Here is a 23,019-nt window from a genome sequence, read left to right as displayed (position 1 = left end):
AGGTGTGATCAGAATGTCTCACCTACATCAGCTTCTGAGTATAGACTCTTCCTTCCTTTGTGCCCCTCCAACTTTAGACAGCAGCTCTGCCCACAGCAGTTTCACATGGTTATATTTCCTGTCCTCTTCACACATATGAACATGTTTCTCTGCAAAGGTTTAGTCTGGTCCCTATAAATGTTATTGTACTTTAAACACTGCACATGCATAAAACATCAGACTGTTGAACTGAAGCATTTTACATCTTGTTGTTACAATAACACTTTGCAGTACAATAAATAAAAAGCATCATTTATCCAGAGTGTAGAATCTATACATGTCCTCACTTTGTGGCAGAATGCTGGTTTATTTGTGGCTGTGACCTCAGACTCAGGAAATGACTGAAAGGTGGAATCAAATGTTTGTTTCACAGCAACAAGAGTAACACCATCAGAGGACAATGTGTGTATATACAACACACACTGTAACAGATCTCTATACTGTTCATGTTTAGAATACTTTATTGCACAGTACGACTGAATTAAAGGGAAAATTCACCACTTTCATTGATTTATTGATTGTGCTAAGTTAGCAGTAGCTGCCAATAAAAGATTCGCTGTGATGGGGTGAATGTTTCTGGGATACATCACACACACTCTGTCTCTCACACACACACACACACACACACACACACACACACACACCCACACACACACACACCGTCAACATATTATCCTTCTCTAAAACTTCGTCAGTATTCACCGTAATATCCGCAGCAATCAAGGGTGCACACTCCTGACGAGGAAGTGGGCAGGGAAAGTGTGCCGGCGTTTCTTTGCCCTTTAAATATCAGTCACACGCTTCTAGTCAGCTGACTTCCGTTTGTTAAAAATAATGTTTAAACTGAGTAAATGTGGGAATTACCATTTCTGTGAATATAAATATTGTTTGAATGGTTTCTATGTGTGTTTGTGTAACGGTCTGGCCAAACCTCATCTTAACACACGGGAAGGAAATATGCCTGTTACATATTCCACACACGTTGCAACTGTAAATCATTATTTAAATTAGGGATCCCTGTGTTACGTGCCGGTACTTGTGTGTATGTCTGTGTCTCTGCTTTCTGTGCAGGTTCCCAATGCTTCCAGTGGACCAAGTGGATGATCCACACCTGAGTCCACTTGGTCCTCATCAGAAGTATATCAGCTGGAGGTGTGCACATGGCCGGGGCCAGTGTTGGCCAACTTGTGGATGCACACACCATGCGTCTTTTCTCCATCCAGAGGGACTAGAGCATGATATTCAGCGCTGATCTTTTTAGTTTTGCTTTTGTGTTTGATTTACTATTTTGTTACACGTTTAAGTTAATAAATTTAATTAATAGCCACTGTTTCCGACTGCTGTCTCTTCCTCAGGCCTGGGTAACATTATTGTTGCTTCCCCTCATCCCCTGGACTAATTGGGGAACGTAACACCCTGTTACACACATCCCCCACCATTACATACCAGGGAATAATCAAAAAAAAAAAAAGGATCCACACATCCTCAAACCACAAAATAAAACCAACCACTGTGAGCAAAACAACAACTAAGATGCAGAAACTGCTTTTTGATGCATCATCTCAACAAGCCGCGTGACAGGTTTCAACAGCCATCCAGCCTTGGACCGAACACTGGACCTGACACTAGCAGCATCGTCATCCCCAGCACCAGCGCCGGCATCAACCGCACCCTGCACCTCAGTGTCTACAACAGACTAAGGAAGTTTTGGTCACCAAAAATGCCTAGCATCATCCTCATGAAAGTTGCCGGACTGTTGCAAAGACCCTGTGGCATTCGATTGTACTCATACAACCCAAACGGCGATGTAAAAGCAGTGTACTTTTTCTCTTCCTCATGTACTTCAACATTATAGTACCCAGACGTGAGGTCCATAGTTGAAAACAAAGCATTACCACCCAAGGCTGCCAGAGCGTCGGCCGGATGAGGAAACGGGTGGGCATCCTTGATGGTACGAGCATTTAACCAGCGAAAATCATTGCAGATCCTTAAATCACCCGACTTTTTCCAAACCAGCATTAAAGGAGACGCAAACTCACTGCTTGACTTCCGTATAATTTCGCGCTCCTCCATTTCATCCAACGCTTGTCTTAGCTTCTCATACTGGGTGGGAGGCACCCTTCGGCAAGGCAGCCGGAAGGGATTCTCATCCATAAGTCTTATCTGGTGGAGACAACCTGTAACTTTACCACAGTCTAGCCTATCCCTGGAGATGATAGACTGGTACTCCTCCAGGAGACTAACCAGCCTGGCTCTACAAGAAGGAGAGACATCACAGGAGTCAATGTCAATATCAGACAATCCAATGTCACACAGGAATGAAGTGGGCTAGATTGAGCTTCAGGTTCACCAAGCACAGAACAGTCAGGCACACTGGAACTCTCAGAAACCAGGCTGTGCTCACCCACATAGAGGATTGGGTCAGTATTTTGCTGGGTGACAGCTGTTGTGGAAACTTTACTGCTTGTGAAAAATGAAATAGAGACTTCAGAATGATTGAAAGACCCTGAACATGGGGAACATGTCACAGTTACACCTGCAGTAGCCTCCCCCCTCCTAATCAAGTCACACCCTCTTCTAGCTGGTCACAGACCCACTGTCTCCTGGTTATACCTTGAAGTTTTAAGTTGGCTTCCTGGAGTGTGAGATGTTAATTCACATTTTAATTATATTTTTCTGGAGTCCCGTAGGTCACGGAGCCATTTGTCTCCTGATCGCACCTTGAGGCTGACCTCCTGGAGTGTGGGATACAGTTCAGGGGTTTGGATACAGTATCTCCTCCTGGAGTCTGTTATTGGAAAGGCCTAGCCATCAACATGGAATGGCAAAAGGCAGGGGATCTGTCACATTGGTGAGAAACAAGAGGTGGGGTGCTGCAGGGAAATGAACTCAAAGATTAAAGGAGGTTATGATATACAGGGACAGGCACAGATGTCTCAGGGAATTAACAACGAGGATTAAAGATTAAAGTAACAACAAATATTAAGGATAGACTGTATATACAGATATTAAAATTTCCATCACACAGCCTGTTGCATGCTGGGCTGGAGGGCGCAGGAGACTGCCGGAGGAACAAAGCTTTCTAGCGCCGCACATGAAAACACATCAGATAGCTTAGCCTTGCGTCTTAGAGTGTCAGGACTGTCAGCAGGGTTGATCACTTTAACAGGCAGCCACCCATCACTTCTCAGCACAGCCACCGTCCTCCCAACCAAGACTGACCTAGGTCTTGATCTAGCACTCGTGGGCTCCAACATGACCACACAACCGACGGACACATCACTCAAATACTTAAGCGTACCCCAAACCAAGTGCTCAGTCATAGGCTCCAGAACGACAGCCTTATTCAGTTTGACAACCCCAACTCTTGGTGGCGCGTCGGCAGTGTCCTTATCCACTCCAGCCATCAAGCTCAACAGCTTAACCTGGGAGTCAGAGACAGATATGGGCAACTCGCTGTCCGAAACAGCACCATCAGACTTCAAATGTCGAACCAAATACCTCATCAGATTACTTCCAACAATCAAGTCTTCACTCTGTCCACCAACCACCAACATTGGCACAACCACTCTGCAACCATAGACATTCACCTCCACATCACACATGCCGGACGGTTTAGTCTTTGAACCACCGCAACCGATCAGCACAACATCAGGTGGTGGCAGGACAGGCGTCAACACCGCTTGCTGTGACAACAAAGCCACCATGTCAGGACTCAAGAGTGCATGCCATTGATCCACTGTCAAACATCGCTTTGACCGGCACTCTTCCACCCAAGGTCACTGTCTCGTAACAAGTCATCATGTAGCTTCAGTCTGTGTATGTACTGTACTGTACTGTTCCCCAACTCACACTCCTCACATACACTCTGATAAACAGACTCTATATCATCAAGGTCATCTGTCACACTCAGGCCCAACACTTGCCCCCATCACATGCAGGCCAGCTAGTTTAACCCCTGCTGAGCTGTGGCTGCAGCACCACCAGGCACGACTACAGCCTTGGGACACTCAGCACGAGAATGACCAGCTGTGAAGCATACAAAGCAAAGACGGTTAGTTCTACAGTGGTGACGAGTAGTGTCATTTGCATCCCCACACACAGCACAAGACCACTGCTCCCAGCCGCATGTGACGGCACACACATGCAACGCTGATTCCTGCACAGGGCCTCGCGACGAGCCTCATCTGTCACTCATCCAAGTCGAGCAGGAACGCCGTCCGCGCCCACTGAAGCTGAAGGCGATTGGTTCACACAATTCAGGCGCTGCGCCGTCCGCCCACCCACCTGCTGCTGCTCCACACGGAATGTCGGACCTCCAGAAACAGACGAAGCACAGCAAGCTCAGGTCACGGCATCATTGTAACGGTCTCTGAGTCCCGTCTCTGCGTTGTGTATTTTTATAATAAGACAAATCCACTTTTGTTTTGGCTCAGCTCGTAGTTTATTGAGCGCGTCCACACAGACAGTATGGAGGGGGGCGGGACACCACCTGGAAGCAGGAGCACAACCTCTCACACACAATGGCCTGAGCTCCGCGTCGAACACACACACTATAACACAAAGCATGAAATTAGCGAAATTAGCATTTAAGCTAGCGATTCCCCTACAATGCTTAAAACACTTAAAACAGGTGTCAAAGCTTCAACAAAGCCTCGAAAACCCATCACTAGCCACAGCACCCTCTGTTAACCCTCTTGGCCCTCCCACTGGGCTGGATTATTTTGGCTTCATACTTCTTTTACACAGGTAAGTATTTTATACCTCCCAAATGTAACATGGTAATAATGTCCCTTAACAATTGTTCCACTTGCCGCTGTAATATTAGGTATGTATGTCACAGTTGTCATGTTCACCCGCGGACAGTGGGAACTGGCGCCACCTATGGAGTCCCTGTGGACTTACCTGGGTACGCCCTAGTTCTGTCGCCAGTATCCTCCATGCTGTCCCCGTGGTAAGTTGTGTGGTCATGAGCTCTGCTAGCACTGAGATATTTATGTTCTTTTATGCATTGTAAATGGTAAATACCCGCATGTGGCAACTTAAGAAAAAAAACACATCTAGTGGTGAATAAAATGAATTGCGGTGTGTTGGTTCATGGATTGTTTGGGATTTGAATCGCCCTGCACAGTCTCATTCGACTACACTACATGTTTGAATAATTTCAGGGTGGCACAATAAAATACATTCAATTTGCACAAAATTGTTAAAAAAAAAAATTCATTTGAAGTGGATAAATAATAATTATGGCTAATCAAACATCATGATTAATCCAATTAAAATTTTTAACACAATTAAAGCATTTGCGGCTGAGAAAGGAGCTCGATGGTGGTTGTAATGCCTTTAGGTCAAAGGCATTATTTTATGGTGGAATTAAGTTGCATAAATGAGATTTAAATAACTTAGCAGTTAATAAATAGAAGTAAATTCATGTTAAAAATGTTTAAAATATTTTTATGGTTGGAAATTTGATCAGGGTGAGACAGCTCTAGTACAAACCCTCTTTGTTGATTTTGTGTGTTTGAAAACATGACTGAGCGAGCGCTCTTACCTGGCACATATCTTTGTTGTACTTTCTCCGGCAATGTTGTGAGCAACAAGTCAGTAAAATAAGGGAGAAAACGGCTCATGCAAACATTGAATGTGGCTAAAAGCGCCTGTGCCTTAGGAAACATTTGTCTTTGTAAGTAGCAATGTGTTCACAAAGCACTTGTACATGAGCTAAAAGTATTTCGACTGTTTGAATGTAAGTGATACATGTGTGTAAGCTAGGCTAATTAAGTGTAGCATTTTGTATTGCTAGTCATTTCTTTTTTTCTGTATTTTTCAGTTACAAAAAATAACATTGTTCATCAAAGATCTTCAGTAAAACCAAGAAAAGCAAGCCTTGTCTGGGGACCTTTGTTCAGTTATCTGTGGATGCTCTCATTCATCCAGGTCATAGTCATTTCCAAGAGTTTAAATCGAGGCAACTGGACTCAAGGATTGTTTTTTGAAGATGTTTCGCCACTCCCCCAAGTGGCTTCTTCAGTTCAGCTACTTTTCTGGTTGGGAATCTGAGTTTTATGTGTTCAGGACCTCTGTGGGTGGATCTTGCAGGAGTTCACATGACTAATGAATAATAATATAGATCCCAGGGACAGGGTTGTGAACGGGTGAGAGCTGTTGCCTCACTAGTTGCTAGTTGACGGCCCATCGTTAGAGTTTGAGTGGGAGTGAAGTCTGCTAGGAAGGGATGAAAGGACAGAGCTGTAAACAGGTGAGAGCTGAAGCCTCAGCCCTCCCCCTCTGTTTAGAGAGTGTTTTTCCAATTTCACATAGATGCTTCTTTGACTCCTCTTTCATACATCTGTCCTCCCTGTCTAGGATTTGGACATTATTTGTTCAGTTTGTTCGCTGGCTGTCTAGCGATATATAGTTACGTGGTGTGAGGACAGCACAGTGGTGTAGGGGTATCATTGTCGCTGAGGGTCCGAGTTCCAAACTTATGAGACAAGAATCAGTGAGGGGTCCTCCACACACTAACAGACTGTTGCCTATGCAAGAGAAACGTGATCAATAACATTTCTTTTACTAAAATGTACACAATAACAAATTGCGATTAACTGCGTTTAATGCTATGTTATTCTTAGATATAAATAATACATATAAATGTGAATCGTTTGCATCTAATATATTTAACTAATACTTAAAGAATCTGCTTTGCAGCAATCAAACTAATGAATGTATCAATGTAGCTAATATATGTCACTGTCTAACTAATCAATCTATAACTTTATATCGATATATCTATATTTAAATAGGGATGTTCAACACACCCGATCCCACCAAGCGATTCACAACCCGAACCAATCACACGACTCGTAAGCTGTTCGAAGCAGTGGAGGGCTTGAATGACATTAAAACGCTAGTTTACATGTTAATAAAGACATCAGACCTCTGCTTTCTGACTTAACGTTACACATTATTATGAGCATGACCGCTTTAACTGACAGGCGGCTGCCGTATCACAGCATAAGCTTCCCCGCCCACCGCAGCTCCATTCATGCTGAACACCAAGAAAAATAGACTCAAGTCAAAAAGGTGAACTCAGGACAACTCACTATATATATAAACAAACATATAGGTGTACATACCAGGGATGCAGACTCCAACAAGCAACACGACTATATGTGACATTACCGTGGTTACACAGTTGACCAACGACTCACCTCTGTGTGGAGAGCAACAACTTCCACTTCCTCTTGTGGTCTGTCAGGCTGTGGCTTGACTTTTTAGGACATTTCATCATTCTGTCAACAAGCAGAAGTGGTTAGAGCTGCTCTGACATGAAGCCACTTATGCACATCTCCTGTATGTAAATGTATACAAGTCTTAATCCTCTCCTTACATCCAGCTCTGAGGTGACTTCTTTCCTGAATGTTCACACCTGTAGAATTGCTTATTTATAACTAGTCAAAACAAAAATATCAAGTTAACACTTCAGAAGTTAAACTGGAAAAATTATAGACACAATTGACCACAGAAGCAACAAAACAACTAAAACAGCACACAACGTTTTTTTTCTCTTGTCATGACAACAGTATAGATTATGTTATGGTCAAACTTTTATTAAGTGAATTAATTCAATAAAAAGTATTAAAATCATAAGTCATACTCTCTCTGACCTCTTTTTGGAACCAGTGGAGTCACCCCTGCAGACCAGCAGGGGGAGCCACAGGTTCAAGGCACTTCTGTAAGGGTGTCTCTTTATAAACTCTGAGGTTTCATCACATTCTTTTGTACAAAGTCTGGTCTGTTGTAAGCTTGCAGCTTCAGAGTTTATCAACAATTAAACATTAAGGTAACATCATACATAGAAACACAACAAATTACTATAATTACACATATACCTGTATGAAGATGAACTTCCACACACTGCTGCATTTTGTAAAGTGTATCAACTTACAATGGGGAAATTCACATTATAAACAGGAGAATAAATGTGTGTTAAAATCTGTATTTTGTTCATGATGTGATATTAAATTAGGAGCATTTTTGTCATCCATCCTGCTGGTTTCATTGATCCTGAACTCTTCATTGATCTGGAAAAGAAATGAAGACAGAGATGCACGGTCAACAATCTGTACAAGTGAATTGTTACACTGACAAATCTAAACATGCATGTTGTGTTGTTGCTGCACAAAGACCTGTCCTTCGTTTGACTTCAGCATAAACAGCTCCATCACCTGCAGCAGCAGGGGCCGGTTGTCCTGTGAATATAAACATGTGGCAGTATTGAAAAGTGACTTCACAGCAGGCAGAATAAAAACACAAATATACTTTATTAACAGTTGTTGTAACGCCGTGTACCTGCAGATGATCTTATCTTCACGTCTGAGTAAACACAGCTCTCCACTGGTTTCTGCTTCTTCCCTGTTAAAAGACCCAGATGAATGAGCTTTCTTCAGGTATCACTGGCATATAAAAGCACCTACGTGCTGTTCGTGCGATCAACAGAGTAAGAAATAAGGAGCTTTCAGGCCTGGTTACAGCTGTAAAGAAATGATCAGTCTAGCATCACTGTCCACCACCATCACATCACAACAACTACTACTGACAAAAGTAAAGAAATGACTCACATTTAACTGCCATCCAACTCTGTGGTGATTCATGTCCTGAACACTGACACCTGTAGAAGCCTTCATCTGCCTTTGACACTGCAGAGATGTTCAGCTCTCCTCTGGTGTCACTTTGGATGAGTTTGTCATTTTTATAGAAAAACACATTAGAAACAACTTTTTCTGTCCTCAGCCTGCAGCCGAGAGACACAGACGTTCCTTCAGTCACAGGATGGGCAGGGCTCACCATGACAACCTCTTTGTCTGTAAAACAGTCAACGGTAATGGTAAGAAACTTTGGATGATTCATAAACGATTGTTAAATAATCCTCATTTTCTAATTCCTAAAAAGCAAACTGTGATGTTGGAAAAGCTTACACTGACTCTGTCCAGTGATGTTAACTGCATTGCTGAATGCTGATCCTGACTCACACCAGTACACACCATTACCGGACCATTTAAAATGAACATTACATGTGGATCCTTTCATTGTCCCCACAGAATTACAGTCAAATAAAATGTTGTTATCAGTACAACTTCAACTTCACTCTCCACTCAGTAGAGTTTCCCTCACAGGTCAGTGAGACAGACTCAGAGGTGAAGTGTTGGACTCTGTCAGGATTCACTGTGAGAGACGCTGCTGGATGAAAACCTGAAAAACAAGAACCCATGCCACATGAAACACGATGAAAATACTATAAGAACATTATTACCAAATACCCTGAGTGAGTAACCTGAAAAATGTATTTATAAAATTTTAGATCTTGTTGTAATGAGAAAAAAAAGATCACAAAGAAACTGACCTGCAGACCAGACAAACTTTGGGTCACTGTAATCAGAGTGATACTCTGGGTCTCCTCTTCCAGCTCTGCACACATATGCTGCTGTGTGTGTCTGTCCATGAATGATGTAGGAATCCTGTGCAGTCCCATCAGTGCTACCAGGCAGCAGTTCATAGCTGTAAGACCAATAGATCTTTGACAGACCAGGAACAGCTTTATACCAGTAGAACCTCCATCCTGCAGGTGGATGTTCAACCTCACAGCTCAGAGTTACTGAGGCTCCAGGACTCAGCCATGATGGAGACACAGTGAGGACAGGTCGGGGTTTAACTGTTGGAAAGAGATGATGTTAAAACAGACTGTCAGATTGCAGATTTAGAGTTTTATCAGTAAAATAACACTTACTGTCAGATACTGTCAGTCTGACTGGATCACTCCTGTTGTTGTATGTTCATTGTTCATGTAGCCCTTACAGCTGTAGGCTCCACTGTGTGATGAAGAAGCAGAACTAATCCTGTACTCATTCTGATTTGAAGGTTTGTTGGAGTCTGGTGCTTTCCATTCATAACCCCACTCAGTGTCTCCTCCTTGGATCTCACATCTAACACTGATCTTCTCTCCTTCATATATCTGAGTCCAGTTAGGTTGCAGAGTCACAACAGGTCTGATTGAAGCTTTGAAACACAACAAGTTCATATCTGTTCATATTTTATTCATCCTGATACAAGATCACAGCAGACATTGTGTGTTACATACAACTCACCAAGTTTGTTGACCTTCACTGATTGGCTGTACTTTGTGTAGTAAAGTGGGTCTCCTCCTCTTCCTCCTCTTCCTCCTCTGCACCAGTACTCTCCTTCCTTTGAGACTCTGATTTGTTGGTCTGAAAGTGAAACATCCTCCTGTGTGGTCAGAGGTTCAGAGGATTTCTGATCTCTGTACCAGAAGTATTTCCATCCAGAGGACTGTTTCACAGAGCAGGTCAGAGTCACACTGCCCCCTGCTGGAACAGCTGCCTCATCTGCAGTCAGGTCAGCTGTTGGTTTAGCTGCAGTTCAGTTTAGAACACAGTGAATAAAAACATTCAAATTTATTTAGTTGTAAACGATAACAATAAAACAAAACTGAATGAATCAAACTTACCTGATACAGTCAATATGAAGGCATAACTCCACAATGTGTATACATTCTCTTTCCTGCCCCAACATCTGTATTCTCCACTGTCAGAAGAGGAAGCTCTGTTGATTCTGTATTCATTGGATGTTGCAGGAATGTTGGACCTCTCATGTGTCCATTCATATGTCCACTGACGTCCTTCAACTCCCTGAATGTCACATCTGAGGGTGATTGTCTCATCAATGAATATCTGAGGCCAGCTGTGCTGCAGAGTGACTCTGGGAACTGTTCACATAGAAACATCCAGTCAGTCAATAGTGATGTTACATGTCACACTAAAGGTGTCAGATGAAACATTTCAAAAAGTTCATGTTGTTTCATTTCAGAACTAATTATTAAACTCATCAGTTTCCTTAATGGTGACTTTATTGCTGCCTGCTGTGTAGAGCACTGGGACTCCTCTTTGTCCGTAGCACTGATAGATTCCTCCTTCTGAAACACTGACAGTGTCTGATTGATCATCTATTGGTTCACCTCCAGAAGACTCTGAGGTACGTTTGTACCAGTAGTACTTCCACCCTGAAGAGACGTCCACAGAGCAGGTCAGTGTTACGCTGCCCCCTGCTGGTATGACTGTCTTGTCTGCTCTCAGTGAGGCCTGAGGTCCATCTGCTGTGAGGAAGAAAAAATGAAACAGTCAGTAAAAACAGTCAAACAGTAAATAGTAAATGGTTAGAGTATGAATTACTGCAGAAAAATCTTTCCACTTCACTCTTTTCAGACATTGTTATGAAAACAGGAAGACATGCAGCACAATACTTAGTGTGTGTCTAGTAGCACTTAAATTTTTATTTTTTTTTTTAGATACTGTATTAATCCCCAGAGGGAAATTCATTACAGCTGCTGCACAGTGTCATACAATGACTAGCAATGACACAACAGTGACTAGGGAGGAGGGTGGGATCGAACCACCAACCTTCCGGTTATTGGACAACCCTGCTATCCCACTGCGCCACTGTTTGCCCCTACTTCTAGATTGTTGGTTAGATTTGACTATGATAATTATGTGAATGCATGTTGTGCTGTGGTACATATTAAAATAACTAATTTTACAAAACAAAAATCAAAAATAAAGCTGTGAAACTTTTAAACTGTATTTACATCCTCAGGATGAATCTAGGGTCAAACACACAGACTGAACATAACTGTAGATAAAGTGTCCTTGACATCAACCACATGTTTGTGGAGGTTGAGTCTCTGCTCGAGGTTACAACCTATGAGATTTAAGGAATTGGAGTTTTACCTTATTTGGCAGTAAACACTAATAGTCTATTCGCTGTATGAACCAGGGTCTGCAGGGGGATAGTAGATGCCCCTGTGGGCCGGCAGGCAGGAACGCCCATGGGGTATATCAATGTGTGAATTCCATGTCCAGTGGTTGTTGCGTTGTTCGTTGTTGCTGTGTGGTTGTTTGTTCTTGTTGGTTGTCCTGTTCTTGTGTTGTTCTTGTTTGGTTCTTTGTGTGCAACAACCCAGAGCTCTGCGACTCAGAATTTGCCTCATTGTTTAATAAATTATAATTTTGAGACCAGAATTTATCCGCTCCTTCCTTACAAACTAATTCAGGGGGTGATCAGAAGGAAACAAGGGGATTTTCACCCCGACAATTTGGCGCCCGAACAGGGACACGAAAGGAGTGTGGGTCAAATGACATCTTGCCTGACGGAGTGACTACTGGCTGGCCAATAATAACAAGGTAAGCAGATACCTGTTTAAACAAAATTCTGCACATTGGACAATCTAAATTAAGTAGTCACTGGGATGGGTACGGTGTTTTAGAGTTCAAATTGTAAGAGGCAGATTGTAAGTCTTAATAAGTGAAGTAAAATGAGATGAAGTAAAAGAAAATGAGATGAAGTAAAAGAAAATGAGATGAAGTAAAAGAGAAAATGAGATGAAGTAAAAGAGAAAAAGGAAAAGTGACACTGAGAGAGATATTAACCAATTAAAAATAAAAAGAATAAAAAAAGGGTTAATACAATAACGTGAATGAGCGTTATGTCATTGGGAGTGGCATCCCCCACTATGTTTGGACGCGAGCATAGATAAGCTCGGTTGAGAGCCCGAGGGAATTTGATGACCCCTGAAAAGAAAGAATGGATTGGCAGTAATAGAATCAAAGTGTGTTAAATGAATGAAAAAGTGAAAAACTTGATGTAAAGATTGGGCGTAACCAGAACAAAAGCGGATTGGCAAAAATAACGATTGATTGGCAATAAGTTTAAAATGTTTTAAAACATTGGCAATAAGTTTCAAATATAGGCCTAGGTAAATTGAGAAAGCGCTGTATTGTTAAGGAAAAGATAAACCGGTGATTTGTTGTCTTGTCAACACAGAGTGTTTGTTGTAAGTTGAATGTGTGACATGTATGTGTGAAAGTGTGTTTAAGTGAAGGTGTGTGACTCTGTTGCCAGAGTCACAGTGAGGGATAGAAGAAGGCACATATAGAAGGTACATTTTTAACATACAGCAGGTACGCAAGAAGGATTTGGTGAGTGGTAATCATGTCTACGTGGAAGACAATTGATGAACAGATGAGTAAGATGTTGAGCCATTGCTGCGGACAGGCAGGACCAGAGGGACAACAGAAGGCTGCAGCTGAGATGGAAGCAGCAGTGTGTACAGCAATGACAGAGCAGGGAGTGAAAGGAGATGATAAAAAGCCACTAAAAAGTGTGATTGCAACAGTGGAGAATAAAGTTAAACTAGAGAGAGAGAGAAAGGAGGAGATTATTAGATTATTAGTGTTAGAGACAGTTGAGTTGAAGGAGGCAGTGCAGGCTGATGAGGAGAGACGTAAGATTCTATATCAGGCATATCTGTGCTGCATAGACGATGATTGTGAGGAGTCTGGTAGTACCACTGACATTAAACAGGAAGTAGAGAGCGAGGGAATTCAGGGGGCGGAGATACCGTCCTCCCTATTCACCAGCCTCTGCTGTAGCTTCTGCTTCGCCTCAGACCCCACTTCCTGGGATGTACCCCATCATGACTGTCCCTGATGGGAGGGGGCGAGTAACAGACAGACAGATAGGAGTGAACTCTAGTCAACCTGGTGCCCAGCAGCACTGGTATAGACAGGCAACAGAGGAGGGGCTTCCCCTGTTGCTTCAGCAGGCCCAGAAAAATGACCCTGATTTACCAGGAAGTGATTCTGTTGCTTGGGAGAGACATGTTGTACACCATATGAATCTACACACAGAAAACACTGACAAAGAGACCATGGAGATGAAAGGGCTGCAGACACAATTATTAAAGCTGCAGTTAGCTCAAGCTAGAAAGAAAGCAGCATATCAGAGGAAAATGAAGAAATACACCCCTGCATCACAGAGGGTGGTTCAGCCTCAGCCTGCTCCCCCGCCTCAGCCACAGTCCCCAGTTGTGGGAAATCTTGATATGTATTTAACCCCATCTTGGGTCACCCGCCCCCACTATCAAGGTGGGTGGGGTCAATATCATAGAGGAGGTAACTGGAGGGGAAAAGAGGGTGGCCGTGGGGGAGGGGGGCATGGAAAGGGTGGATACAGCGGTTTGAGTGGAGGTGACTGCTTCTATTGTGGAAAACCTGGCCACTGGGAAAGAGACTGTCACTACAAGCAGCCCCGTCAGTGACCTCAAGGGGCTCCCTGGTATCCTCCCCAGGGAAATGGCTGTCAAAGATCACACCGGCATCTCACATCATTTCGTCGGTTGGCTTCTTTTGGGAAACCTTAACATCTGCCATTCACAGAACTTGTCAAACTGTGTTAGCAGCACCACAGACATTGTTTCATTTGCTCCAGCTCATCACCAGTGAATTTGATGGGCAGAGACTTGTTGATCAAAACTGGAACCTCCATTATGTGCTCCCCAGATGGATTAATAGTGACTTTTCTTACTGGACAGACTTTTTATGCTCCCAGAGTGTTGGTGTAACTGGACAGTGGCTGATGAGAACCACTATGATACAGATGTCTTGTGAAGATATCTGCTGGACTCGTTTTTACCTGAGTCTCCTTAAGGGGGCGGTCTCCTCAGTCTATTCCAGCTGTGGAAACCCTGGATAATGTCTTTCTGACCCTATAGGCTGTCCACTGATCCCTGTAGGTTATTCTCTTCTATGACAGGTGTGAGGATCTCTTCTATCAGGAGAGGTTCTACCTCCTAATGAGAGGGACTACATTGGTCCATCACAGCAGATAAATTGTTTGTGACTGAGGAGGGAGTAGCTGCTGACTTATAGTTAACACCAGAACAGTTTTAAATGGCTCAAAATGGCAGATGATAGTGTGCCACTTGTTTGCTTAGTCATTGTACCACACATAATATTAAAGAATTAAGCTCCATGGTTAGGAAATGTAAAGCTATTTCTAATAAATAGGCACAGAGGATAGGTGTTTAGAATTCTTCATCCTTTAAAGCTTATTAGGTTGCCATTCATACAGTAGAGGCATAATAAGGCTCAGGAGATGTTAGCCACACTACCACATAACATCTGGTCTTCATCAGTTACTGATGTAGGTTTTGTGCCTCCTGTACTCTTGTCTCTTTCATTGTCTCAACTTCCATAATGATCTGGTTCTCCTAGATCACTTAGTTCCTTTATATCTTGATGTTTCTGAAACAGGTGGAGCTGTGAATGGTGTTCTGTTTCAGAAAAAAGAGGGTGAGACAGGATTAATGTATTTGAGTTTTAAACCGGACAATAAACTGTTTGATTAACTATTACATTCCACAGCATGGATTCCCAGAATGGATCTCATTTTAAGAGTTTAGACCTGGAAAAGGTGGAGCAGACTTTAGGCCTAAAACATAGGTATGGTGCAGTATATCAATCATAGTTACAGGGAAAAGTGGAAAGGATGAAACTACAACCTAAAACAAAAATTGGCTAAAATCTGTGCACAGACCAAATTTATATGGATTCAAGTATTATCTATTGTATTGATGTTCTGTTAATAACGCCACATAATGTACACCCCATGAGCTTCTTACAGGTCGACAGTTTCCTGGACCAGCTGGCCGGCCGAGACTGAAGAAGTATGCAGTATGGTATTAATATAAACCATAATATAATGAATTTAAAGCTTTGGTGTTAGTATTTGTATTAAAGGAGAAAGGAGAGATGGAGAGTCCAGAAGGAGCCACACACAGCTGAGTGGGTCCTCCTGAAGGTGATAAAGAGAAAGTGGTCGGAGCCACGGTGGACAGGTCCTTACCAGGTGGTGGAGCGCACCTCCCACGCGGTGCGGCTGAAAGGCAAAGGAGACACCTGGTATCACTGGAGCCAGTGCACCCCAGCTACAGAACCAGGGAGAACGCTGAGCGACATTAGAAGGAGCAGGAGGAGGATAAAATAAAAGGGGCAGAATAATCCCCTGAAACCAGGAGTGTGACCAGTAGGTAGTCTACCCTACTTGGTTGAAGAGGATGAGACGGTGAATACACATACATGAGCAATCATCAGGATCAGCGTGGGACTAAGAGTGATAGGCGAAGTTAAGCGCATCACTCCAACTAAGGGTGATAGGCGAAGTTAAGCGCATCACCCCACCAGGAGACGAACCACAGTCATCAGTAAGGTCAGCTGTCGAGAGGAAGGTCTAAAGTTTCAGGAGCAGAGGTTCTAGTTCCTGTGTCAAGAAGACTCCGGCTGACAAGATGGGACTGTGGGGTAACTGGAGGGTGTTGGGAGCTTGTGTTTTCTGTCTGTAGTTATTGTATCTTTGACTTTATTTTTGTGTGAACATAATTATTTTGTCAGTTTTCCAGGATCCAATGGTAAGTCAAATCCAGGGTCCAGCACACGCAGGGTGAGGAGAGCACCAGGGACAGGAGGAGATGCATGTGTGAGAAACGGGGGAGGTATAGAGTTAGACTACTATAAGGGTTCAGAGTCCTCTTTTATCTTTGATTTGTGTGCAGTAATCAACTGCGGGGGACATAATGTGTCGTGGAGACAGTATGGCGTCTATGTTTGTGGATTGGGGTGGCAGCATACAAATTGGGCACCTAAAAAAGCTAAAACCACCTCAGGTGGGTGGATCTTGTTCAGTGGGTATTTCCATATACAAAGAGATTGGAGCTGCACACAGAATCCCATTATGCTATCAATTACTTGCCTGGACCACAACCCTTATGTTAAATCTTCCGGAGTGCCTGGCCAATGTTGGGACTCCTAACCCGACATTGTAGTCCATGATTACACTAAGCTCACCCCGTTTGCTGTATTAGCGTAATCTACTGGATATGAGGATGATAATATTTGGCTCGGATGGTAAAACAGGTGAGGGAGCAAAATATGTCAGATTGTGTTGCCTGTGCATCAGCGAGACCCCACCTGTACACTGAACCTGCCCCATTATATCCAGACGATGCATGGGGATCTGGTTTCCGACGGTAAGGTCACTAAAGCTTTAGAAAGTTTAAGAACTCTTTCCAGTACTTGCATGAGCACTCAGGGATAGATAACCCCCTGGACGACTGGCTGATTAGGGTGCTGGGACCCTGGAAGGCGGTAGTATGGTATGTCACTAATCACTTCTTTTGCAGCATTCTTGGGTATTTTGACTACATGTGGTTGTTGTTGTTATATTCCTTGTGTGCACTGTTTAGGTTACAGGTTAATTGTGTCAGCAATTGAAAAGCACGATTCAGGTTTTCATTCTCCTTCATATCAGATGCCTCTGCTGGTAGCAGAGGTGCCCGTGCCAGGTGACGACGAGGAAGATTTGTTGTGAGCTCTTATAAGAGCTCAAAAGAGGGAATTGTTGGGTGAAAGAATTTATTCTGCATGGTGTTAACATGCAGTGTGTTCAGATATATAAGTATTCATGTTTATATGTGTTTAGCGCTTAATAATGTGATTTTCATAAGTGTTTATGTGTTAGGAAGTTTTATAGAAAATCAAAGTAATTCGAGGATACTGATGTGTATTAAGAAGTAATTTCATAGTGTGTCATATAACTTTGTTTTCTGCAGTTCAGGCTGTGGCAGATGAGATCAGTTGTTTTTCTGCTCTCTGGAGAGAGCTCCGGTTGGTACGAGATGGTCATAAATTCAGACTAAGGACAGCAGCACCTTTGACCTGATAAAAGCCAGATTCTAAAGGAATGTGTTTTTCTCCTGAGTACCCAGTTTATGGTCACCCCCAGATCGGACTCACAACCTATGAGATTTAAGGAATTGGAGTTTTACCTTATTTGGCAGTAAACACTAATAGTCTATTCGCTGTATGAACCAGGGTCTGCAGGGGGATAGTAGATGCCCCTGTGGGCCGGCAGGCAGGAACGCCCATGGGGTATATCAATGTGTGAATTCCATGTCCAGTGGTTGTTGCGTTGTTCGTTGTTGCTGTGTGGTTGTTTGTTCTTGTTGGTTGTCCTGTTCTTGTGTTGTTCTTGTTTGGTTCTTTGTGTGCAACAACCCAGAGCTCTGCGACTCAGAATTTGCCTCATTGTTTAATAAATTATAATTTTGAGACCAGAATTTATCCGCTCCTTCCTTACAAACTAATTCAGGGGGTGATCAGAAGGAAACAAGGGGATTTTCACCCCGACAGTTCACACCAAGAGAGACTAAAGCTGTAAAATCACTTTTGTGGCTGAAAGTACAGCTGCTGTAAAAGTTCTGTTCCCTTTGTCGCTCATATCGCTCATGACAAGAGAAATTCAAGTGTTTGATTTATTATTATTTCATATTATTTCATAATTTCATTTTAGCTATATGCGTTTAGGACTTTGCTTCCGCTTTTTGTGGCATCTTAACTATTGAACACATAATAGAAAACACAGCTGTCATTTGGTATCAAGAGAACGTGTGCTCCTTTAAATAAACTGTGCATAGAGAAAGAAAATTAATTATCAAGGACGACTAGGATGCTAGGAGCTCGATTAGCAGGCAAGTATCGTGCCGTGGAATGAGATAAATTGCATTGTCTTTTTAAAAACAACAAACTCTTCAGTTAAAATATGTTCTCCTTAATGATAAATCATTCATTTATAAATAAATAAATCAAATTCATTGTATGATTAGTGATCAAAATGATCATCAATCTAATACACAATATAATCTAAACACTGAGAAGTTGATAAACAGGAGATACTTTGTGTAATATACAAATAAAGAGAAAAAATATAGACAAAGTATAATTTGTCACCTTCAGTGTGTCCGTAGAGGAGTGTGCTGAACACTGAAATAAAGATTAAAACCTCATCAGACATCATCAAACCAAAAGAAAGTGATCAATCACAACATTAAAACACTATATATACACAATGTAGATGTGTGGAGCCAAATCCAGCAGTACTTCAGTGTAAAACAGAGACATATCAGCAGCCGACGTTCATAAAGACACCAGTCTGCTCAGAAACACTCTTCAGAAACAACAAGTCAGAAATGTACTTACAGAATAAGTCCAGCACACAGAGCAAAGTGTGCCCCATCCTCACATCCAGCACAACTTAACAAAGTGTTCTATCTATTCATAATTATAATGCTGAAGACAGAAGTGACGTTTCTTTAAAAGGTGTGATCAGAATGCATAGAGTATAGACTCTTCCTTCCCCTTTCCCCCAACTTTAGACAGCAGCTCTGACCACAGCAGTTTCACATGGTTATATATATGTCCTCTGCACACATATGAACATGTTTCTCTTGTCCACATCTTGAGTTTAGAGCAATACAACTTTGCAGTACAATAAATAAAAGGCATCATTTAACCTGAGAGTAGAATCTATAGATAACAAGCTAACTGCAGTGTCTACCAAGGTAACATGACTAAACACTAAGAAATATGAAGACATCAGACATCAATGTTTCTTCTAGCTGCTGCTGTCAGGCCTGTAACACTTGTGTTCTAAGTGCTATTCTTCCTCTTTTTAGTAATTTACACACAAGAAAACATGATGTGGTTGGTCTTTAGTGCACAGATGGCACAGTTAAGCCTGCTATCTGTCTACAACGCAGCAGTATGTCACTGTTGTTAGAACAGCAGTTCAACTTTATTCAAACTTTTAAACACTCAAAAGCTCTGTGAACTTTGTCTTTGATTGTTTGGAGACAGTAACCAGTTAAGTTTAATGAGCATGAATCCTCCCCATAGGAAATAAAGGGATATAACTGGCCAATAAGACAAAACCTAGTAATTACAGGGGCCTGTGGCTCTCACATGAGTCCACATAGCAAGAACGTTCAACCTGTTAACATGTTACAAGATGTTATTATACTGAGTCACCACACTGGGATCAATTATTTTGACCATTTCTTCCATTCTAACTGATGGAGAAGTCAGGGGGCTCTAACGTCTTTATGTTTTTATTGAATGTTGTTATTGAACAGTATTAAAGCTGCAGCAGCATCAATACATCTTATAAATATCTGTGAAAACATTCCTGGTTCACTGTCTGCTCTGCAGAAGAACCTTTAACTTAATAATAAAAAATGATCATGTTGTTACATGTTATTTCCCCTAATTTATGACCTCATCATGTATCAGTGTGTAATTAAAAAAATCAGGAAACGTCTCACCGTTGTTCTTTCTGTAGAAACACACAGAGATCAGGAGAATAACAAGGACAATTCCAGTGATTGGTCCAACGATCAACAGTACAGGAAGTGAAGAGAAAGCTCCTCAAGGCCTGGACACAGCTGCTGAAACTAGAGAAAAACAAGTACTAATAAACTTTATTACACCTGCAGTAAAATATCCATGCAAAGTGTAAACATGTCCTGCTACACTTGATCACCATTAACCATTCAGCCCCTCTCGCCTCTTATTGTGACGTCAATGTGATGTTTTACTTTCAGCCATAGATGAGAAATAAAGGAAGGACTCATTCATATCTTCCATCAACATACAGCAGAGAATTTTTACATAATGTGCATAAACACCTGAACTTTAGAACAATAAAAATATTCTGAGTAGTTTATTACACAAAATGATCTGAATGAAAACCAATAAGTTTTAGTTATTGTGACTAAACAAAGAACCAGGGTTAGGATTTACTGACATCTAGTGGCCAATCTGGGTATTGCAGCAACCTGAATACCCCTCACCTTCGTTACTGATCCTCCAGGACTCAGCCATGATGGAGACACAGTGAGGACAGGTCGGGGTTTAACTGTTGGAAAGCGTTAAAATCTCTGAACTATATTAAAGTATTCAGAAAACATACTCATCCTTCCCTAACATCCAGCTCTGAATGTTCACACAGCCAAGAACAACAGAATTAGTTCTTCCTCATTCACACCTGTGAGATCATATGTTGGTTACATCATGCTAACAGTTTAACCAACGTCTGCATCCTTTCTCACACTGCAGCTGTGGCTCAGAGCACTATGACATGGTCCAGAATAGTAATATATCCATATAAAGACAAACAATGAGCTGTAAGGGGGATTCTGCTGATCAAAACTCACACCACTGCAAAGGTTTTGACCACAGAGCACGAACACTTCCTGTACACAGTCTGCATATACAGTACCCAATATAAGTACCCATGATATCAGAGACCACAGGTATCAACCATCTTGCACATTTTCCACACATTTAATTTACACCGTGTGAAAGACCCCCACATACAACAGCAGAAAAGGTGACAATGACCACAGACAACAGCAGGGCTGATGTCACCCACTGGCTTTTAGACACTGAAGCAATAAATTTAGTACAGAGTTGTTCACCCCAGCAGGCCAGCAGGGGGAGCCACAGTCCACCACAGAACTACCAATGATATGAGAATCAGAGCTGATGCAGGGTGAAGAATAAAATAAAATGTAAAAACCAACTGTTACACTGACAAATCCAAACATGCATGCTGTGTTACTGCTGCACAATCACCAAGACCTGTTCCTCCAGCACAGACAACAGACCAACACTTTCACATATATGTACACAAACTCAACAGAAACATATTAAAAATACAATTACACCAGAAACACTGGAGACATGAACTTTATTGTAAATCTGACCAAATTTCAACAAAAATATATTTTAAACTCTCAGAATCTGTTTTCAGTGAGAACAGCTGATAAAATGTGATCCTTGAAAATAGATCACAGATTATTAGATATATGCAATAACTGCTGGTGTCTCTGCTAAAAAAGCTGTGCTGATACATGAGGATACATTCAGAGCTTAATACAAAAGATAACAGATGTAAATAATAATAATGATGCAGTACATGGACAGTAGAAGAGGCGTGTGTTTTTAGGACAGTATTCAGAGCATGAAATATATCAACATCAAATAAATGTACAAGGTTCAGATTGACAGATTCCCAAAACCAAACAGCTTCTGTTTGGTTCTGTTTGTCTCTGCACAGCCCTGTAAGAGAAGCACAAAGACAGAACATGGTTTATCACAGTCATCCATCATGTGGCACTTTGTGGAGAATAAATCACTCACAGTATGAATCCTACATGGCAGCATGAGCTCCGAGAGCTGCTCCTGCTCTGATTTCAGAATAAACTGCTGCATCAGCAGCTGCAGGAGCTGATGTTCCTGTGAATGAAGGCCTGATTCATTTAGAACTGTAATCTGATCATTCAACATGATGTTGTTCTTAACCAGCAGTGTCCATTTATACAAAGACTGACTGTGTGTCACGGCTTTAAGTCTTTAAACATGACGTAACCTGTGGATGCATACATGTAAATACTGCACAATAACAACAGGCAGCTGAATGCAGACTTTACTGTACCTGTTTTATTCTTGGCCTTTCCTTTCTTGTGGTGGATGATCTGAGAATACAGCAGATTATCTGCAGCAGGAGCTGATGGTGGAGCACACGTAATGTGTGAGAACATGAACAGTTCAGCTTCATGTTATATCTGTCTGTCTGCAGCACGGGATTATTCCATCTCAAACTTTTAGGAACACCCGAACCTCACACAGACCATGTGGAAGATTTGACTCTCTGCTCCCATCTACTGGTGATATGATGTAACTAACAGTATGCTGACCCAATAATTACCTGCAGTGTGGTGCTATGACGACACATTTCAACACAATCATGACTGTTGTAGGCGACTGTACCTGCTGTCTTCACTTCAGAGTAAACACACCCCTCCTCATCCTCATGTGTCCTCTCCGTTAAGACAATATTTAACAATAAAAAAACAAAATCTTTCTTAACTATCGTCTCATTTTCTACACTGCATGTATTTGGAGTACTCACTCTTCTTTCCAAACTTCTTCAGCTCAATTACAGAGTATGTGACATCTTGGGGTCCACTTGCTTCTGTAACATACACATATCTATATTTAGAGAATTTTATTTCAAACCTAATCTATAATCCTAACAGATTAAATGAAGCAGTTAATGCATTTGTAAACCAGACAAAGACAAACTTGTTGTTACATGGTTTTATAATGCAAAAATATTATGCTGTCATTCTGTGTCACATTTAAAGTTTATAGTAAATAAATGATGCATCAGAAG

General features: G+C 41.9%; 2 long non-coding RNA genes across 2 annotated transcripts; both read right to left on the bottom strand.

Moving 5' to 3' along the window:
* Positions 1-8,528: 8,528 nt before the first annotated feature.
* LOC114436703 (uncharacterized) lies at positions 8,529-9,138 on the bottom strand. The gene is made up of 3 exons (XR_003670724.1): positions 9,018-9,138; positions 8,661-8,903; positions 8,529-8,573 (listed from the first exon to the last, which is right to left on the bottom strand). It is a non-coding gene; the product is annotated as an uncharacterized LOC114436703 (long non-coding RNA).
* A 12,882-nt stretch (positions 9,139-22,020) lies between these two features.
* LOC114436706 (uncharacterized) lies at positions 22,021-22,649 on the bottom strand. The gene is made up of 3 exons (XR_003670727.1): positions 22,614-22,649; positions 22,279-22,350; positions 22,021-22,079 (listed from the first exon to the last, which is right to left on the bottom strand). It is a non-coding gene; the product is annotated as an uncharacterized LOC114436706 (long non-coding RNA).
* Between the last annotated feature and the right edge of the window lie 370 nt (positions 22,650-23,019).

The sequence above is a fragment of the Parambassis ranga genome, chromosome 5, assembly GCF_900634625.1.
Source record: "Parambassis ranga chromosome 5, fParRan2.1, whole genome shotgun sequence".
NCBI classification, from domain to species: Eukaryota; Metazoa; Chordata; class Actinopteri; family Ambassidae; genus Parambassis; species Parambassis ranga.
This window is presented reverse-complemented; position numbering and strand designations above follow the sequence as displayed.